Source organism: Hordeum vulgare, chromosome 4H (assembly GCF_904849725.1).
Source record: "Hordeum vulgare subsp. vulgare chromosome 4H, MorexV3_pseudomolecules_assembly, whole genome shotgun sequence".
Lineage (NCBI taxonomy): Eukaryota > Viridiplantae > Streptophyta > Magnoliopsida > Poales > Poaceae > Hordeum > Hordeum vulgare.
The window spans coordinates 257,546,739-257,565,782 of NC_058521.1; positions in this window are offsets into that span (position 1 = coordinate 257,546,739).

Here is a 19,044-nt window from a genome sequence, read left to right on the forward strand (position 1 = left end):
CATCGGGAGGGACCCACCCAGCCGGGAGAGAGCCTAATTGCCCAAGGGTGGCGCACCAGCCCTTAGTGGTCTGGTGAGGCCATCCCAAGTGGGCTTTGGCGCCTCAAGATAAAAAACCAAAGAGAAAGAAAAAAAGAGGGAGGTGGGAGGGAAGAGGAGGACTCCTCCTTCCCCAAACCGAATTGGAGTTGGAGTCCTCCTCTCCACTTCGGCCGGCGCCCTAGGGTCTCCCTTGAGCCACAAGGCTAGCCCCTCCCCTCCTCCTATATATACTAGAGGTTTTAGGGTTTTTGAGACCCAACTTTTGCCACGTGCAACTCAAACCTCTACTTCGTAGTTCTTCCTCTAGATCAGTTTTCTGCGGAGCTCAGGCGGAGCCCTGCAGGAATAGATCATCACCATCACCGGATGCCGGAGAATTCATCTACTTCCCCACCTCTCTTGCTGGATCAAGATGGCGGAGATCGTCATCGAGCTGTACGTGTGCGGGATCCGGAGGTGTCGCCCGTTCGGCACTTGATCGGGACGGATCATGGGACAGATCGCGAGACGGTTCGCGGGATGGATCTTGGGACGGTTCGTGGGAAGGATCATGAAGACGTACCTCTACATCAACCGCATTTATTAACGCTTCCGCTTTGCGATATACAAGGGTATGTGGATCCGATCTCCCTCTCGTAGACGAACATCACCATGATAGGTCTTCGTGTGCGTAGGAAGTTTTTTGTTTCCCATGCAACGTTCACCAACACCCACCGGAAAGATGGAAGAAAGGAAATGGCTTCGTACCCTACTGGATTCTGTTGAAAATACAAAAGAAAAATAGACTACCGTTGACTGACACAATTGATGAAAGCCTCGCGAACTATACCCAGTGAGTGCGCTCAGCGTGCTCCCACTGATACCTAGTGGGTGTGCCCCTGGGCATGCCCACTCGGGACTCTTACCAAGAACCGAATTCAAAAAATACATGCATGAAGGACTTACCCGAATGTTCTTCGCCACAACTTCACTCGTGTCGTATGCCTCCTTCAATTGCCTAGCCATCATGTCCAGCTACGCGAAGGCCTCCTTGCGTGCTTCCTCATGGTCCTCCAGGGTAAGATGAAGCTGGAAAATGCTGCGATTCTTGGGGTCTGACGATGAAGTGGTCAGCGGATATTATCCGAGTGACGCTCCAGCCGAAGCGGCCCCGTGCACCACAGGAGTCTTATCCTTGATGTTCACCCGACTGGGAGTCGGAGTGTGCTTCAACACTTATCAGCTGCAGAAGGGACATCAACGTCGAGTTCGATCACATCCTCCAGCTCTGCACATACCCACAAGACAGTCCAAAGACCACTGGTATATCCAAAGCCCGAATTTCGAATGGATTGCTGGAAAAGCTCAAGGATTACCTTTTGACGAAGCGACGTCAATGTCCCCTCTACCTTTATCAGTGGTCTTGGGATCGAGTGAAGCAGTCAAAGTGTCAGGCCTACAACAGAAACAACAAAACCTGATCATCACTTAGAAGACATTGTTCAAACCAAGACAAATCATTTGGCAAAGATACTTACGCCGAAGCTACAGGCACATCGACCTTGATGTGCGATAGAACAGTCTTGGGAGGCTTGGAGCTTGAGATCTTGGCTTGCTTGACAACCTGCTCCAGTAGGACCTCAGACTCACCCCGACCCCGTTTGGAGCTACGAGTCGGCATGGCTCAGACACTCGACTTCGCTGTCGACAGAGTCTTGGGGGGCGCCTGCGGGGACCCCAGGGTCCTGGTGCACCTTGGAACGGGTTTCGACCAGTTTCTCGACCTGAAATTCGTCAAACGAAGAAGATTCCACCTCTTCCCCGCGCTCCTCCTCGCTCTCTTCCGTCTCCTCATCGTCGCCTTCATTGTCCTCGTCATCCTTTGAGCCCTCTCGAAGCTCGATGTCCAGGTTCTCCGTGTCGCTTTCCACGTCCATGGGCGAGCGGTCAACTGCCGGTATGGAGCTGACCAGCCCTGTGAAAGCCTACCGAATGAAAGAAGCAAAGTCACAAGTGGAAGCTAAAACAGGAAAGAAGTTCACTCGGTGCGGGTCCTCGATGACTAACCTCATTCGGCTTGTTGTCCGCTCCGAAGGGTTTCACCTGCGTGGAGCTTCTCGGGTTGTCCCACACAGGGGTAATAGCCCTAAGCTTATTCTCCATCGCCTCTTCTCTAAGCTCCTCAGGATGGACCCGAGTCTGATCATCCGACCCTTCATACTACCATATCAGGTGGCTCTGGCCTGAAGAGGCTGAATCCTACGCTGGAAGAAGACCTCCAAGAGGTCCATCCCGTTCACACCCTTTCGGATCAAGGACACCACTGCTATCATCAAGATCTCTGCGCCGGTCTTCTCCCTCATGGACAAGATCAAAGTAGGGACCGAGTGGATCCTATCAACCGTGAAGCGAGGAAGGCCCGACTGACCCTCGCCGACTGGGACGTCTCGACAATAAAACCAAGAGTCGTGCCAGTTCTCACCGAGTTTGGGAAACTCATTTGGGGAAAGCTACTTTTTCCTCTAAGCTGAATCCCTAAGCCGCCGCAAAGCTGCACTACATTGGTCTTTCTCCCTGAGGAGGGAGACTTCTTCACGGTCATCACTCAACACGTGAATAAGCGCTTGAAAAAGGCCCAATGTGGGTAACACCCATGGAAGTTCTTGCACAAAGAGACAAAGGCGGCCACATATGAAACAACTTTGGGAGGCATATGATGGAGCTGAGCCCCAAATAAAGCAAGAAATGCTCGAAAGAAGGGTTGTGGAGGCAGATAGAAACCTCGCTCGATGTGGGTGATCAAGAGCACCCGCTCGTCGTTCTGGGGCGACGACTCATGCTCGCCATCCCCGGGCTGTCGCCACCTTCCCTAGGAGATCAAGCCTTCTCCCTCCAACTCTAACAACCGCACCTCTGAGATGCGGGGCGACATCCAGTCGTTGTGGATCCACCCTTCCAGGAGCACTCCAGCGCTCGAGGAGGACCCATGCGACCCCTCTTGGCCTGCTCGACCTTCGACATCGCTCCATTGCCATGGTCAGCCGCGGAGAGGTGGGAGCCGGAGATCGACGGAGACAAACCGGCGATTCCTGACTTTGGTGGCAAGTGGCGGAAGCGGAGACGGGAAGAATTTGGTCCCAGGACGCGGTTCCCTCTCTCCCTCTTTCGTCCCGAGCCTTAAATACCCAACGACAGGATTCCCCATCGAGCACATTGCCAGCCCAAGGAGGATCCACATTATCCCGAGAATCACGCACACTGTCGCATGACCGCGACATTACAAGTGCGGAAATCGAGGCGTCACCGTGCTACTTCCACTACCCGCACCTCCGCCGAAATAGCCGCCCCCACGAGCACTCCCTCGATTCAAAAAATCGCGAAAAGTCTGTCCCACCTCATATCCCGAGTGGATCCCGTATCCACAACGCATGAAGAGCTGAGCCGAATGATCTTTCCGCTCGTCCCCCTGCGGGGCCCCAACCATTAGGGAAGTTAATGAAGACAACCCGATCGTCCTTCCCTCAATGGAGGTGGGGATCCGTCCACGCTCGCCGATTGAGCACGCGGAGTCCCAAACTCTCGTACGCCCAACTGTGGAATCTATCTTCCCGAAAGATAGTCCATCATCACTGACTACATACGTATCCGTATGACTCGACAGTTGGAATTCATCGTTCTTGAATCCGTGGAGGTTTGCCGAAAGTCCGAATGATCCAATTCCGAGGAACATCCCAAGAATCTCCAAGACACCGAAGACATCGAAGGAAGTCATTCCTCGGTCTGCAAAACCATAACCGATTCGGGGGCTACTGATGGGGTTGTACATTAGGGGTAGGCCTACGGACCTGCTTCCTTAGACCCACCTAGGAATCCTTATGGACATCAGTGTCCTTAAAGTCACCGTTGAAGCCTCGACCTCATTCGGTTTGGCAACCGTCACTCGGCCTGCTAAGAGTCACTCGGACCACCTTGTGTAAGTCGGACGCATCCCTTCACTCGGACCACATGTGGGGACCTTGACTTACGGGTCGAGAACGCCGAATGAACATGTTCATTGATCCCAGAGATCAATGCTCACCGAACACACAGAAACTGAATAACAAGAGTCTTACATCCATACATACCGTTTGTTACAATAAACGGCCATTGTGGTCAAGTCTTACATATATAGGGCCTTGAGGGCCAACACACCAAACTGGAATAATAGCAGAAATATTGGTCGAAAGCGTGAACCCATGCCATCAGCCTTAATCTAAACGCATTCCGACTGGGAAGCGTCCTACTCGTAGGAACATCACCAAGGTGCTCTTCACCATGTCATGTTCTTTCATACCAGGTCAATGAAACAACCAGTGGCAAGCCAATAAGTACTTTGAATGTAGTCGCAAACTACCCATGATATGGATAATACAGTTGGTACGGTAAAGGTAATATGCAGTATTCGTGGATAACAGCTTAACTGTAAATAAACATGATCATAGATGGATGTGCAACATAAGCTAGATGGTATTTAGAAGAACAGGTTATAGATATCGACATATCTGTTGTGGGTTAGACACTTCGGGTTCACCCGATATGCCAAGTTACCAAACTTGGTCATATAAACTCTTTCAGATAACACCATGAACACACACACACACACTTGGTTTATGCGGAAACGACTGGACGTAGTTTAAGCAGGATTACCCAACTGTCCTTGACCGTGGACACGACTATTCAAATAGTTTTACACTCTCATAGGTTGTACGCTGTACCCACGAGGTCCGGGAATCATTCATGTCATACACGACTCGCGGTATATAACATACCCGAGGTAAGTACCCGATCAATGCCTTTCCCCGGATGATACTAGACAAAGAGTTCCACTCGATTGGTACCAAACCCACATGATGTACGTCTTACGAGCACCAACTTTGGACAGTCTCATCCATGCGGGGACCAACGGTGTGCCTGGAACACGTAAAAACGGCATAGTCGTCCTACCTAGCATGACCCCATCACGGCATTATCCATATATCACTCCCGCCACTAGTAATGTGTCTCTTTCCTAGCACCGACCAAAGTAATCAACAAAGCCCCGTCCAATAAAGGGGTAACGTGGTCTCACATGTAAGGTTGGGACGATTGACACATCATAAATCTATTCCTATTTCCAAAACCACTCACACCAAAATATACCCGGTGCACCACTTCTTCACAAGTGGCCACCAAACTCATCATCACCCTCGGGCATTAGTTGCACCCGACGGGGTTTTCATAAAACCTTTGATATTTACCATCATCATGCTCATGCTTCTACTATGCTTAGCTCTACTTGTCAACATGATATTAGCGTGACCCTCATAGGTGGTAGGATCATGCTCAAATGCAAGTGCTCCAGACGAGCCATCGGAAACATCATATCGATGATTTATCGAATACTCATGATCATATGCAATGGGAATAATTGCTCTACTAGCATGCAATATAATATTTACTCAAACATGGTCAAAGGGATGCTTGCCTTTGCTCACATAAGTCCTCGGGGTCTTCGAGGTCTTTCGGTCCAACTTCGAGTACCCCGTCTACTCCATCAACTAACGTCGGAAACAACACAGTAAGCCATACAACAAGCAGAAACAAAAGTTCTATATAAATAGGAGTTTTATTTTTCTTGGACCTCTCTCGTCATAAGAAAAATACGTGAAGCTTGCTATAGGAGGGTTGGATCATCAGGAAATTTTGAATGGATGAAAGGAGAAATAGGTGGTCCTTTATGAAGCCTACAGAAAATATTTTGCTAAAAATGAGTGGAGGTATTCATTTGACAGAGCCTGAATTTAGAAATATTTAGGAAGTTATTTCACTCAATTTGGAGGTGATATGAATATTCTAGGGATTTTCTAATATTGGATAAATAGCAATAGGAAGCTATTTATTTAATGTAACAGAATAAAGCCTGATAAAAATGTTGACCAATGCTTCAAAAATAGGGTATGATATAAGAAGGCTCTGGAAATTTGAATCACTCCATTTGGAGTTGATTTGAATCTACTAGGATATTTGAAAGGTGAAGCTATGAGTATTCAAATCTGTATTTGAATAATAACATAACAGAAAGGTTGTGTGGAAAAATGTGCATGACACATCTTTGCATAGCCCTTGATTTTAGGAACCTGCAGGATTTTGAATCATCAAATTTGAGGCTCATATGAATATACTATAGATTTTTGAAGTTTCTGGAAAAACAAAAAAGCAAAGAAGGGCCTACTAGGGGGTTATAACACGCTTGAGCGCTAGATAGACGGGTGGGCCAGCCCAGCGACTCAGCCTGGCCGGCGGAGAGGCCACGCCGAAAGCGTATTGGCCTTGGTGCGCCTTCGCTGCTCGGAGGTGGAGTCCGACGCGGGGAGCCTCCGCTTAGACTGCTCGGCCCGGTGGCGGTGCGACTTACAGGCTGGGCCCGCCTGTCGGGCCCTTCTTCCACCTCCCGCCAGGTCGAGGGGAAACAAGGGATGCGGGGCAGGGCCGCGTTGGCGCTCGCCTCCGGCGATACTGGCCGCCCCCGACGGTGCTCCGGCCACTGGCGTGATCAGGGCGACGGGGCACACCCATCTGGGGTTCTTGCCCACGCCACGAGGCCGCGAGGGGCTCGATATCTTGGTCGCGGCGGGGCCAGCATCAGTGGTTGAGGAGGAGGGAGCCCCGACCATTGGAAGAGAGGGGAGAGAGGAGGGACGAGGCCACGGAGGTTCAGGGTCCACCGCGGACCAGAGAGAAAGGGAGGAGGAGCCCGCGTGCCCGAATTTGGAGCTGCTCCCGACGGAGAGCTTCGGCCATAGCCGGCCATGGAGGAGGGGGAGAGCTCGATACGAGGAGAGGGATCTTAGGAGGTTGCTAGGGGGGAGGAGGAGTTGAGTGGGAGCCATAGAGGCTCGGGGGAGAGGAGATAAGAGAGCGGGAGGGAGAGAGACAACTCGGGAGCACCTCGGAACTCGCTAGCATGGGGGAAGCCACAAGTCCCTGGGCACTTTGGAGGGTAACCAGCTTCGGGGAATGCTTGGACGAGTCAAGGGGAGGTCCCATGGCATGCTGAGACGGGCTAGGACAGCCGGATACGACCCACAAGATGAAGACAAGGTGCAGAGCACCGTTCTTGCATGCCAGGGTGGTGCTCACCACCCCACCTGGTGTCCTGGGCCACCCCTTGGCCAGGTCAAGGTGTCAAGCATGCAGGGCATGCGTGCCACGAAGCACTGGTGGAGTTTGGACCAAGTGGATCAGTTTAGAATGGGTTTTGACTGCCATTAAGTTTGTAGCAGCAAACTTAAGGCTGGAAATGAGGGTGCTTATTGGCTAATTCTCGGAATGAAACTATGTGTAGCAGTGTTTGGTAGGGAAGGACAACACTATTGCAAAGTTTCAGCTCAAGAGGAGGAGGGTAGCTAGTACTTGCTGTACAAAGCTACATTTCAGCCAGAAATCAACTTGTAGATGTGATGCTCATTTTTCCTACATGAGCATGCCATATCTTGGTTTGAAATGATGCATTGACACATTAGAGATGCCCTGGAAGAATGTGGGGGCCTTGGATTAAGCAGAAGTAGGGCAGGAGGGGTAAAAATGGTGATCCAGGGGTAAAATGAGAAATAGTTACAAGGAGTCTCCCTCCAATAATTGACGAGAGGCCTTGGCAAAGCCACTGGAGGTAAAATGTAACTATATAGAGCTGTGGTAGAAATTTAAGCTCAAGGGTAATAGTGGAAGGGGTCAAAGTAGCCAATTTGGTGAGTGCACACAAGGTGTTAGATGAGTGTCAGGGCTACCAAATGGACTCCAATTGACATGAAACTTAACATGATCAAATAATGGATGAAAATAAGCTTGGACACCAAATTTCGGATTTGGTGGACAAGGTTTCCAATGTAGACTTGGAAAACCCATGAGATGGGCACAAATGGCCTTCCGCTTACAAATCTATTCAAATCAACTCCCACAAATCCATTATTTGGTGTGGGGGCATTATTTGAGCATTAAAGCATGCCCAAAAAGTTTGGGATCAATTGGAGAAACTTTATAATGTAAAACTTCCCAAAGTCAAAAATCAACAGAGCGGGTTTTGAGGGGCTTGGGACAAGTTCTTATATTCTCCTTGATGCACCACTTGGTGTGGATGCATTATTGGAATATCAGAACATGTCCACCAAATTTGAGCACAATTGGAGACACTTGGCAATGTAGAGTTGCTCAAATTTGGATCTGGACAGATAGGGTTTTAGAATACTTAAGTGAACAAATCAAGTTGGATTGAGATGAAACTTGGCAAGATCATCACATGCATTCTAGAATTTTACATGAATTTATTGAGAATATTTCTTATGGAAATATTCCAAAAGCTTGAAATAGGCGGGAAGGGTTTTGAAGGGGTTTGCCCAATATTCTGAACATGACCATGTGTTGAAACTCATATATATATATATATATATATATATATGTGTGTGTCCACTGAGTTTCCCTAAATTTTCTCAATTATATTAAAAGCAATAAAAATAACTTTCCTTCATAAGAGACTATTTCTGGCCTCACTGGAAGGCTTTTAAATAAAATAGTAAAATAACTTTTAAAATAATAATACTGTGGTTTTGGGAAGCCATTTTGATAATGGGTTTTAAATAAGATAATTGGTGAAAAATAAATTCCCTAATTTCAGGACTTGCAGTTCAAATCCCAACTTAGGGGTTTTTGAAAGCTTAAATCAAAGAAATGCTTTTTGGTGAAAACAATGTTTGGTAAAATAGTTTTTGGTCCTAAACACATGTCATGGTCATTAGGCAAGGGTTTGGGTCAAGGAGTTGAATGTGGAGAGTAGCAGGAGCATTGGATTCAAACATAAGCAATAGGCAAGCAAACAAACATCACATCAAGCATCACAGGGATTCACAAAAAGTTTAATTGGTCCTAATATTTGAGAAAAGTCAAATCAGCCAGGACAGTTAAAAACATGGTGCTACAGACCTTACCCCCTTAAGAAAATCTCGTCCCCGAGATTTCTAGGCTAGGTGCTGGAGGGATACAAAATCTTGAGTAGGAGGTAGTTTTACACTCTGCATAGGTTGTACGCTGTACCCACGAGGTCCGGGAATCATTCATGTCATCCACGACTCGCGGTATATAATATACCCGAGGTAAGTACCCAATCAATGCCTTTCCCCTTACGATACTAGACAAAGAGTTCCACTCGATTGGTACCCAGCCCACATGATGTACGTTTTATGAGCACCAACTCTGGACAGTATCATCCATGCGGGGAACAATGGTGTGCCCGGAACACGTAAAAATGACATAGTCGTCCTACCTGGCACGACCCCGTCACGAGAGTGACCACATATCATTCCCGCCACTAGTAATGTGGATCTTTGCTAGCACCGACCAAAGTAATCAACAGAGCCCCATCCCATAAAGGGGTAACGTGGTCGCACATGTAAGGTTGGGATGGTCGACACATCATAAATCTATTCCCATTTCCGAAACCACTCACACCAAAATATACCTGCTGCACCAGTTCTTCACAAGTGGCCACCTAACTCATCATCACCCTCGGGCATTAGTGGCACCCGACGGGATTTTCACAAAACCTTCGATATTTACCATCATCATGCTCATGTTTCTACTATGCTTAGCTCTACTTGTCAACATGATATTAGCGTGAGCCTCATAGGTGGTAGGATCGTGCTCAAATGCAAGTGCTCCAGAGGAGCCATCAGAAACATCAAATCGATGATTTACCGAATACTCATGATCACATGCAACGGGAATAATTTCTCTACTAGCTTACAATATAATATTTGCTCAAACATGGTCAAAGGGCTGCTTGCCTTTGCTCACATAAGTCCTCGGGGTCTTCGAGGTCTTCCGGTCCAACTCTGAGTACTCCGTCTACTCCATCAACTAATGTTGGAAACAACAAAGTAAGCCATACAATAAACAGAAACAGAAGTGCTATATAAATAGGAATTTTATTTTTCTTGGACCTCTCTGGTCATAAGAAAAACACATGATGCTTGCTATAGGAGGTTTGGATCATCAGGGAATTTTGAATGGATGAAAGGAGGAATAGGTGGTCCTTTATGAAGCCTACAGAAAATATTCTGCTAAAATGAGTGGAGGCATTCATTTGACACACCCTGAATTTACAAATATTTAGGAAATTGTTTTACTGGATTTGTAGGTGATATGAATGTTCTAGGCATTTTATAATATTTGATAAATAGCAATAGGAAGCTATTTATTTGATGCAATAGAATAAAGCTTGATAAAAATGTTGACCAAGGCTTCAAAAATACGGTATGATATAGGAAGGCTCTGGAAATTGGAATGGAGTTGATTTGAATCTACTAGGATTTTTGAAAGGTGAGGCTAGGAGTATTCAAATCTGTATTTGAATAATAACATAACAGAAAGGTCATTTGGAAAAATGTGCATGACACATCTTTCAATATCCCTTGATTTTAGGAACCTGCGGGATTTTGAATCATCAAATTTGGGGCTCATATGAATATACTATAATTTTTGAAGTTTCTGGAAAAAGAAAAAACAAAGAAGGGGCTACCAGGGGGTTATAACGCGCTCGGACGCTAGATAGACGGGTGGGCCGGCCCAGCGGCTCATCTTGGCCGGCGGAGAGGCCACGGTGAAGGCGTCTTCGCCTTGGTGCGCCTTCGCTACAGGGAGGCGGAGTCCGACGCGGGGAGCCTCCACTTAAACTGCTCGGCCCGGCGGCGGTGCGGCTTACAGGCGGGGCCCGCATGTCAAGCTCTTCTTCCACCTCTCGCCAGTTCGAGGGGAAACAGGGGATGCGTGGTAGGGCCGTGATACCGGCCGCCCCCGACGGTTCTCCGACCACCACCGTGATCAGGGCGACGTGGCACACCCATCTGGGGGTCTTGCCCACGCCATGTGGCCGCGAGGGGCTCAGGATCTTGGCCGCGGCGGTGCCAGCATCGGCGATTGAGGAGGAGGGAGCCCCGGCCATTGGAAGAGAGGGGACAGAGGAGGGAGAAGGCCGCGGAGGTGCAGGGTCCACCGCGGACCAGAGAGAGGGAGGAGGAGCCCGCGTGCCCGGATTTGGAGCTGCTCCCGACGGAGAGCTTCGGCCATAGCCGACCATGAAGGAGGGGAGAGTGCTCGAGAGGAGGATAGGGAGCTCAGGAGGTTGCTAGGAGGGAGGAGGAGCTGAGTGGGAGCTAGAGAGGCTCGGGGGAGAGGAGATAAGAGAGGGGAGGGATAGAGAGAAATCTCGGGAGCACCTCGAAGCTCGCTGGCATGGGGTAAGACATGCGTCCCTGGGCACTTTGGAGGCTAGCCAGCGTCGGGGAAGGCTTGGACCACTCATGGGGAGGTCCCATGGCATGCTGAGACGAGCTGGGACAGCCGGATACGGCCCGTAAGATGAAGACAAGGTGCAGAGCACCTTTCTTGCACGCCAGGGTGGTGGTCACCACCCCACTTGGTGTCCTAGGCCACCCCTTGGCCAGGTTAAGGTGTCAAGCGTGCAAGGCATGCGTGCCACGAAGCACTGGTGGAGTTTGGACCGAAGTGGATCAGTTTAGAATGGGTTTTGACTGCCATTAAGTTTGTAGCAACAAACTTATGGCTGGAAATGAGGGTTCTTACGGGATAATTCTGGGAATGAAACAATGTCTAGCAGTGTTTGGTTGGGAAGGACTACACTACTGCAAAGTTTCAGCTCAAGAGCAGGAGGGTGATGACCCACAAGTATAGGGGATCAATCGTAGTCCTTTTGATAAGTAAGAGTGTCGAACCCAATGAGGAGCAGAAGGATGTGACAAGTGGTTTTCAGCAAGGAAATATCTGCAAGCACTGAAATTATCGGTAACAAGTGTTTGTGTGGTGAGATGATTCGTAGCGAGCAACAATTAACAAAAGTAGCAACGGTGCAACAAAGTGGCCCAATCCCTTTTGTAGCAAGGGACAAGCCTGGACAAAGTCTTAAAGGAGGAAAAACGCTCATGAGGACACACGGGAATTTCTGTCATGCTAGTTTTCATCATGTTCATATGATTCGCGTTCATTACTTTGATAGTTTGATATGTGGGTGGACCGGCGCTTGGGTACTACCCTTACTTGGACAAGCATCCCACTTATGGTTAACCCCTCTCGCAAGCATCCGCAACTACGAAAGAAGAATTAAGACAAAGTCTAACCATAGCATTAAACTAGTGGATCCAAATCAGCCCCTTATGAAGCAACGCATAAACTAGGGTTTAAGCTTCTGTCACTCTAGCAACCCATCATCTAGTTACTACTTCCCAATGCCTTCCTCTAGGCCCAAATAATGGTGATGTGTTATGTAGTCGACGTTCACATAACACCACTAGAGGAAAAACAACATACAACACATCAAAATATCGAATGAATACCAAATTCACATGACTACTATTAGCATGACTTATCCCATGTCCTCAGGAACAAAAGTAACTACTCACAAAGCATAATCATATTCATGACCAGAGAGGTAATGAGTAGCATCAAGGATCTGAACATAAACTCTTCCACCAAGTAATCCAACTAGCATCAACTACAAGGAGTAATTAACACTACTAGCAACCTTACAAGTACCAATCGGAATCGTGAGACGGAGATTGGTTACAAGAGATGAACTAGGGTTTGGAGATGAGATGGTGTTGATGAATATGTTGATGGTGAGGAGTCCCCTCCGATGAGAGGAGTGTTGGTGATGACGATAGCAACGATTTCCCCCTCCGGGAGGGAAGTTTCCCCGACAAGATCGTCGTGCCGGAGATCTAGATTGGTTCTGCTCAAGTTCCGCCTCGTGGCAGCGGCGAATCCACGAAAAATCCTCCTCCTGATTTTTTCCCCGGACGAAGCCCTTCATATAACAGAAGAGGGGGGCCAGTGGGCCAGCTAGGTGCCCACAAGCCCCCTAGGAGCGGCCAGGGGGGTGGCCGCGCCTAGCAGCCTTGTGGCCACCTACTAGCGCCCCTCTGGCATTTCTTCGGCCTAGTATTTTTTATAAATTCGGAAAAAAAATCCTTGTTGATTTTATGGTGTTTGGAGTTGCGCAGAATAGGTATCTCAAACTTGCTCCAATTTCAAGCCAGAATTCCAGCTGCCGGCATTCTCCCTCTTCATGTAAACCTTGCAAAATAAGAGAGAAAATGCATAAGTATTGTACCTTGAAGTGAAATAGCAGCCCAAGAAGCGATAAATATCAACATAAAAGCATGATGCAAAATGGACGTATCAACTCCCCCAAGCTTAGACCTCGCTTGTCCTCAAGCGAAAGCCGAGCTCAATAAATATGTCCACATGTTTAGGGAGAGAGGTGTCGACAAAACAAAATACGAACATGCATGAATCATGATCATGATCAGAACAACAATACGAACATATAATCTCTCATGCTAAAGTGATAATTCCTTCACAAAGTAAAGCATGTATCAAGAACCTTACCGAGAAGTAACAACCGATAGCCTTTAGTCATCGAAGCAATTGCAATTTATCACAACATCAGAAAGAGTCAAATAAGAGCTTGTAAAGCAAATCCACATACTCAATCATCCTTTCGTTCTCTACAATTGCTACAAGTCACGTGGTACTCATGAGATCAAAGTTTCAGCTGGACACATAGAAAGATAGGGGCTTATAGTTTTGCATCCCAACTGCTTACCTCAAGGGTAATGTCAACATGAATACTTACTTCCAAGTTGACATATGAATATAGATCTTTCCCTAGCATATGACGTTAGCCAAGATAAAGGTGAAACAAGGAATTGGTGAAGATCACCATGCCTCTTTCAAGGGCAAAAAGTAAAGGTACAAGATAGGCCCTTCGTAGAGGGAAGCAAAGGTTGTCATGCGCTTTTGAGGTTTGGATGCGTGTCCTCTTAGTGCGGAGGAACGTCACTTTATATTGCCTCCTGTGATAAAGAACTTTATTCTGCAGTCTGTCACTTTTATGTCTTCCTCATCACAGGTTTGTACAAAGCTTATTTTCCATACACTAATAGATCATACATATTAGGGAGCAATTTTTATTGCTTGCACCGATGACAACTTACTTGAGGGATCTTATTCAATCCATAGGTAGATATGGTGGACTCTCATGGCAAAACTGGGTTGAAGGTTTATGGATGCACAAGTAGTATCTCTACTTGGTGCGGGAGTTTTGGCTAATATGAGGTGGAAGCAATCGTCACATGCTAAGGGATATCTAATCATATAACATTGTTCGGAACCACGCAAACATTTTTCATTATGTTGTCTTCCTTGTCCAACATCTACTTCTAGGCATGCAATTGTTTAGTGAGTGTTCACAATCATAGATGGTGTAAAGATGATGTATTTATATGTGAACCTCTCCTTCTTTATCACTTCCTATTAATTGCAACAATGACCAAGGTCTACGTTTGTCTACCCTCAACAAGTTTCAATCATCATCCCTTTTATATGTAAAGCCATCACTTCCCACAACATCATTACATGATCTTTCATGCTTTTTTATTTTCTCACTCTTTTGATCATGGCAAGAGGCAAAGCCCTTCAACCAAGACACTCTTTATTATATGGCTCACGAGCTCGAATACATCAGGGGTGACACAAAGCAAAACTCAAGACTAAAACACTAAGACTTTTAATCTACTAGAGAAAAAGAATACTGAAAAGGAACAAACTAAAACAAACGTAAAGGCAAAAGATGTGATGGTGATACGATACCGGGGCAACTCCCCCAAGCTTGGTACAAGCCAAGGGGATTGCCCATACCCGTGCTTAGTTGTCTTCCTTTGGAGGTGATGGTGGTGGAGTTGTTGCAACCTTTGATTCCAAGAGGGCCATCAATATTTGTTTTATACCTAGGAGATCTGTGATATGTTTCTCTAGCAAAACAACTTCACGAGTGAGATAAGTATTGCGAGCGCAAGTTGTTTCACAAACCCTCAAGAGTTTAATCAAGGATGGAGACAATAGGTGGAGGTAGGGTTGGAGGAAATCCACTTCTTCAACTTCTTCCTTGTTGAGCACAGATTGCACTTCGTCCCATGCCTGATTCTTCTCCTTAGCTTTGCCCTTGGTTTCTTTAGGTAGCCTGTCCTTGGCCTCCATTCTTTTCAGATCAGCATTTACTTATCCATAGGCTTGAGGGAGATTGTTCTCCCCCACAGATTCCTCGGACGACATCTTGATCTAGATCTACGGCAGAAAATAGGCTCGAAACGAAAATAGAGGAAATCTGCGTGATACGAGGGTCAGACCTTACGGGAGAATATATATTGATTTTTTCCAGACGAGAAGGAGTACCCGGCACGAAAACGGAGTTCAGGAGGCGCACGAGGTGGCCACAAGCCCCCCAGGCTTGGCCAGGGGGTGGGCCCGCGCCTGGCAGGCTTGTCGCCTCCTCGCGCGCTTTCCGGACTACTTCCAATTTTTTTATTTTTTCAAATATTCCAAAACGGAGAAAATTTCCTACTGGAAAAGATTTGGAGTCTGTTTTCTTACCGAATCACATACCTCTTCGTTTTCGGAGTGTGAAACAGGCTGATAAATGTCCCTTAGGTATTCTTCCGGAGTTATGGTATTGATGATATTGCTTTCACCATTTATGGGAGTACCTGAGATATAATGCTTGATTCTCTTCCCATTTACAACTCTCGGACAATTAACTTCCGTGTTGTTGATCTTGATAGCACCGGAATGATATACTTCCTCAACAACATAGGGACCTTCCCATTTAGAGAGAATCTTACCTGCAAAGAATCTTAAACGAGAGTTATATAGCAAGACATATTCGCCTACATTGAACTCACGCTTTTGTATCCTCTTATCATGCCACCTCTTAACCTTCTCTTTGAACAACTTGGCATTTTCATATGCGTGAGTTCTCCACTCATCAAGCGAGCTAATGTCAAATAACCTCTTCTCATCGGCAAGTTTGATATCAAAGTTGAGTTCTTTGATTGCCCAATAAGCTTTATGCTCTAGCTCAAGAGGTAAATGACATGCTTTACCGTACACCATTTTGTACGGAGACATGCCCATGGGATTCTTATAGGCAGTTATATAAGCCCACAGTTCATCATCGAGCTTCTTAGACCAATTCTTTCTAGACCTGTTGACAGTCTTTTGCAGAATTAGTTTAGTCTCTCTGTTGCTTAGCTCTACTTGACCACTGGACTGAGGGTGATAAGGAGACGCAATTCTATGGTTGACATCGTACTTAGCAAGCGTTTTACGGAAAGCACCATGAATGAAATGTGAACCACCGTCGGTCATCAGATATCTAGGGACTCCAAATCTAGGGAAAATAACTTCCTTAAGCATCATGATAGAGGTGTTATGATCAGCACTACTAGTGAGGATAGCTTCTACCCACTTAGTGACGTAATCGACAGCAACTAGGATATGAGTATACCCGTTGGATTTTTGAAAATCTCCCATATAATCAAAGCCCCAAACATCAAATGGTTCAATGACAAGTGAATAGTTCATAGGCATTTCCTCACGTTTACCGATATTACCTACTCTTTGACATTCGTCACAAGACAAGACAAACTTACGGGCATCCTTGAAGAGAGTGGGCCAATAGAAACCTGATTGCAATACCTTGTGTGCAGTTCTATCTCCCGCATGGTGTCCTCTGTAGGCCTCAGAGTGACACTTCTGTAGGATCTGTCCCTGTTCATGTTCAGGTACACAACGTCTAATAACACCATCTACTCATTCCTTATAAAGGTGAGGATCATCCCAAGAGTAATGTCTCAAGTCAAAGAAGAATTTCTTCTTTTGCTGGTATGTGAAACTAGGTGGTATATATTTGGCAACAATATAGTTTGCATAATCAGCATACCACGGTGCACTACGTGAAGCATTAATGACATTCAATTTCTCATCGGGAAAGCTATCATCAATAGGTCGTGGGTCATCAAGAACGTTCTCCAACCTAGACAAGTTATCTGCTACGGGGTTATCAGCACCCTTCGTGTCGACAACGTGCAAATCAAATTCTTGTAGCAAGATAACCCATCTGATAAGTCTAGGTTTAGCGTCTTTCTTCTCCAGGAGGTACTTAATAGCAGCATGATCAGTGTGAATAGTGACTTTGGAATCAACTATGTAAGACCTGAACTTTTCACATGCAAAGACGACTGCTAAAAATTCCTTTTCCGTAGTAGCATAGTTTTTTGGGCACTGTCTAGAGTTTTACTAGCATAGTGAATAACATTCAACTTCTTATCAACTCTTTGCCCTAGGACAGCACCAACAGCATAATCGCTAGCATCACACATGATTTCAAAAGGTAAGTTCCAATCAGGTGGTCGAACAATAGGTGCGGTTATCAAAGCCTTCGTAAGTATTTCGAAGGCTTCCTCACAATCATCGTCAAAAATAAAAGGAATATCCGTTTGCAAGAGATTGCTAAGAGGCCTAGAAATCTTAGAGAAGTCTTCAATAAACCTTCTATAGAAACCAGCATGACCAAGGAAACTTCTTATACCTTTGATATCTATGGGGTATGGCATTTTCTCGATTGCATCAACCTTAGCCTTATCGACTTCAATACCTCTTTCAGATATTTTACGTCCTAAGACGATGCCTTCATTAACCATAAAGTGACACTTCTCCCAATTCAAGACAAGATTGGTGTCTTTACATCTTTGCAAGACTCGATCAAGGTTGCTGAGGCAATCATCAAAGGAAGACCCGTAAACGGAGAAGTCATCCATGAAAACCTCAACAATCTTTTCACAAAAGTCAAAGAATATAGCCATCATACATCTTTGAAAGGTGTCAGGTGCATTACATAAGCCAAAAGGCATACGTCTATAAGCAAAGGTACCGAAAGGGCACGTGAAAGTGGTTTTCTCCTGATCAGATTGTGCAACTGGTATTTGGGAGAAACCAGAATAACCGTCTAGAAAGCAGAAGTGTGTGTGTTTAGATAATCTTTCTAGCATTTGGTCGATAAAAGGCAAAGGGTAATGATATTTCCTAGTGGCCTTATTCAATTTCCTAAAATCGATCACCATCCTATAGCCAGTAATAATCCTCTGTGGGATCAATTCATCTTTATCATTAGGGACAACAGTAATGCCTCCCTTCTTAGGGACGCAATGCACCGGACTTACCCGATCACTATTTGCAACAGGATAGATAATACCTGGTTCCAGGAGCTTTAGTATTTCTTTTCTTACTACCTCTTTCATCTTAGGATTCAATCTCCTTTGATGATCGGCAACTGGTTTGGAATCAGGATTAGTTTTGATCTTGTGCTGGCATAGAGTGGGACTAATGCCCTTAAGATCATCAAGAGTATATCCAATAGCAGCACAGTGCTTTCTCAAAGTTTTTAGCAACTTCTTTTCTTCATGCTCTGAGAGGCTAGCACTAATTATGACAGGATATATCTATTTTTCATCAAGATAAGCATACTTAAGTGTATCAGGCAACTTTTTAAGCTCAAACACAGGATCACCCTTTGGTGGGGGTGGATCCCCAAGCAGTTCAACACGCAAGTTATTCTTAAGGATAGGATATTATTCTAAGACAACTCTAGCTATCTCATCCCTTCCATCCATATGCATATCATTTTCATGCTCAAGCAAGTATTGTTCTAAGGGATCAGTAGGAGGTATGGCAATAGAAGCTAAGGCAATAGTTTCATCCTTACTAGGAAACTCCTTTTCATGAGGTTGTCTACAAAACTTGGAGAAATTGAACTCGTGTGACACACCTTCAAAGCCAACAGTGACAGTTTGCTTCTCACAGTCAATATGAGCATTGCCGGTATTGAGAAAAGGTCTGCCAAATATGATGGGACAAAAGCTATCTTGTGCGGTAGTAAGAACGAGGAAATCAGCAAGATACTTCGTTTTACCACACAAGACTTCAACATCCCTAACAATTTCCACAGGGCAGATAGTATCTCTATTGGCAAGCCGAATAGTGACATCAATAGGCTCTATCTCAACAGGTGCAATCTCATCTTTAATTTCATCGTATAAAGAT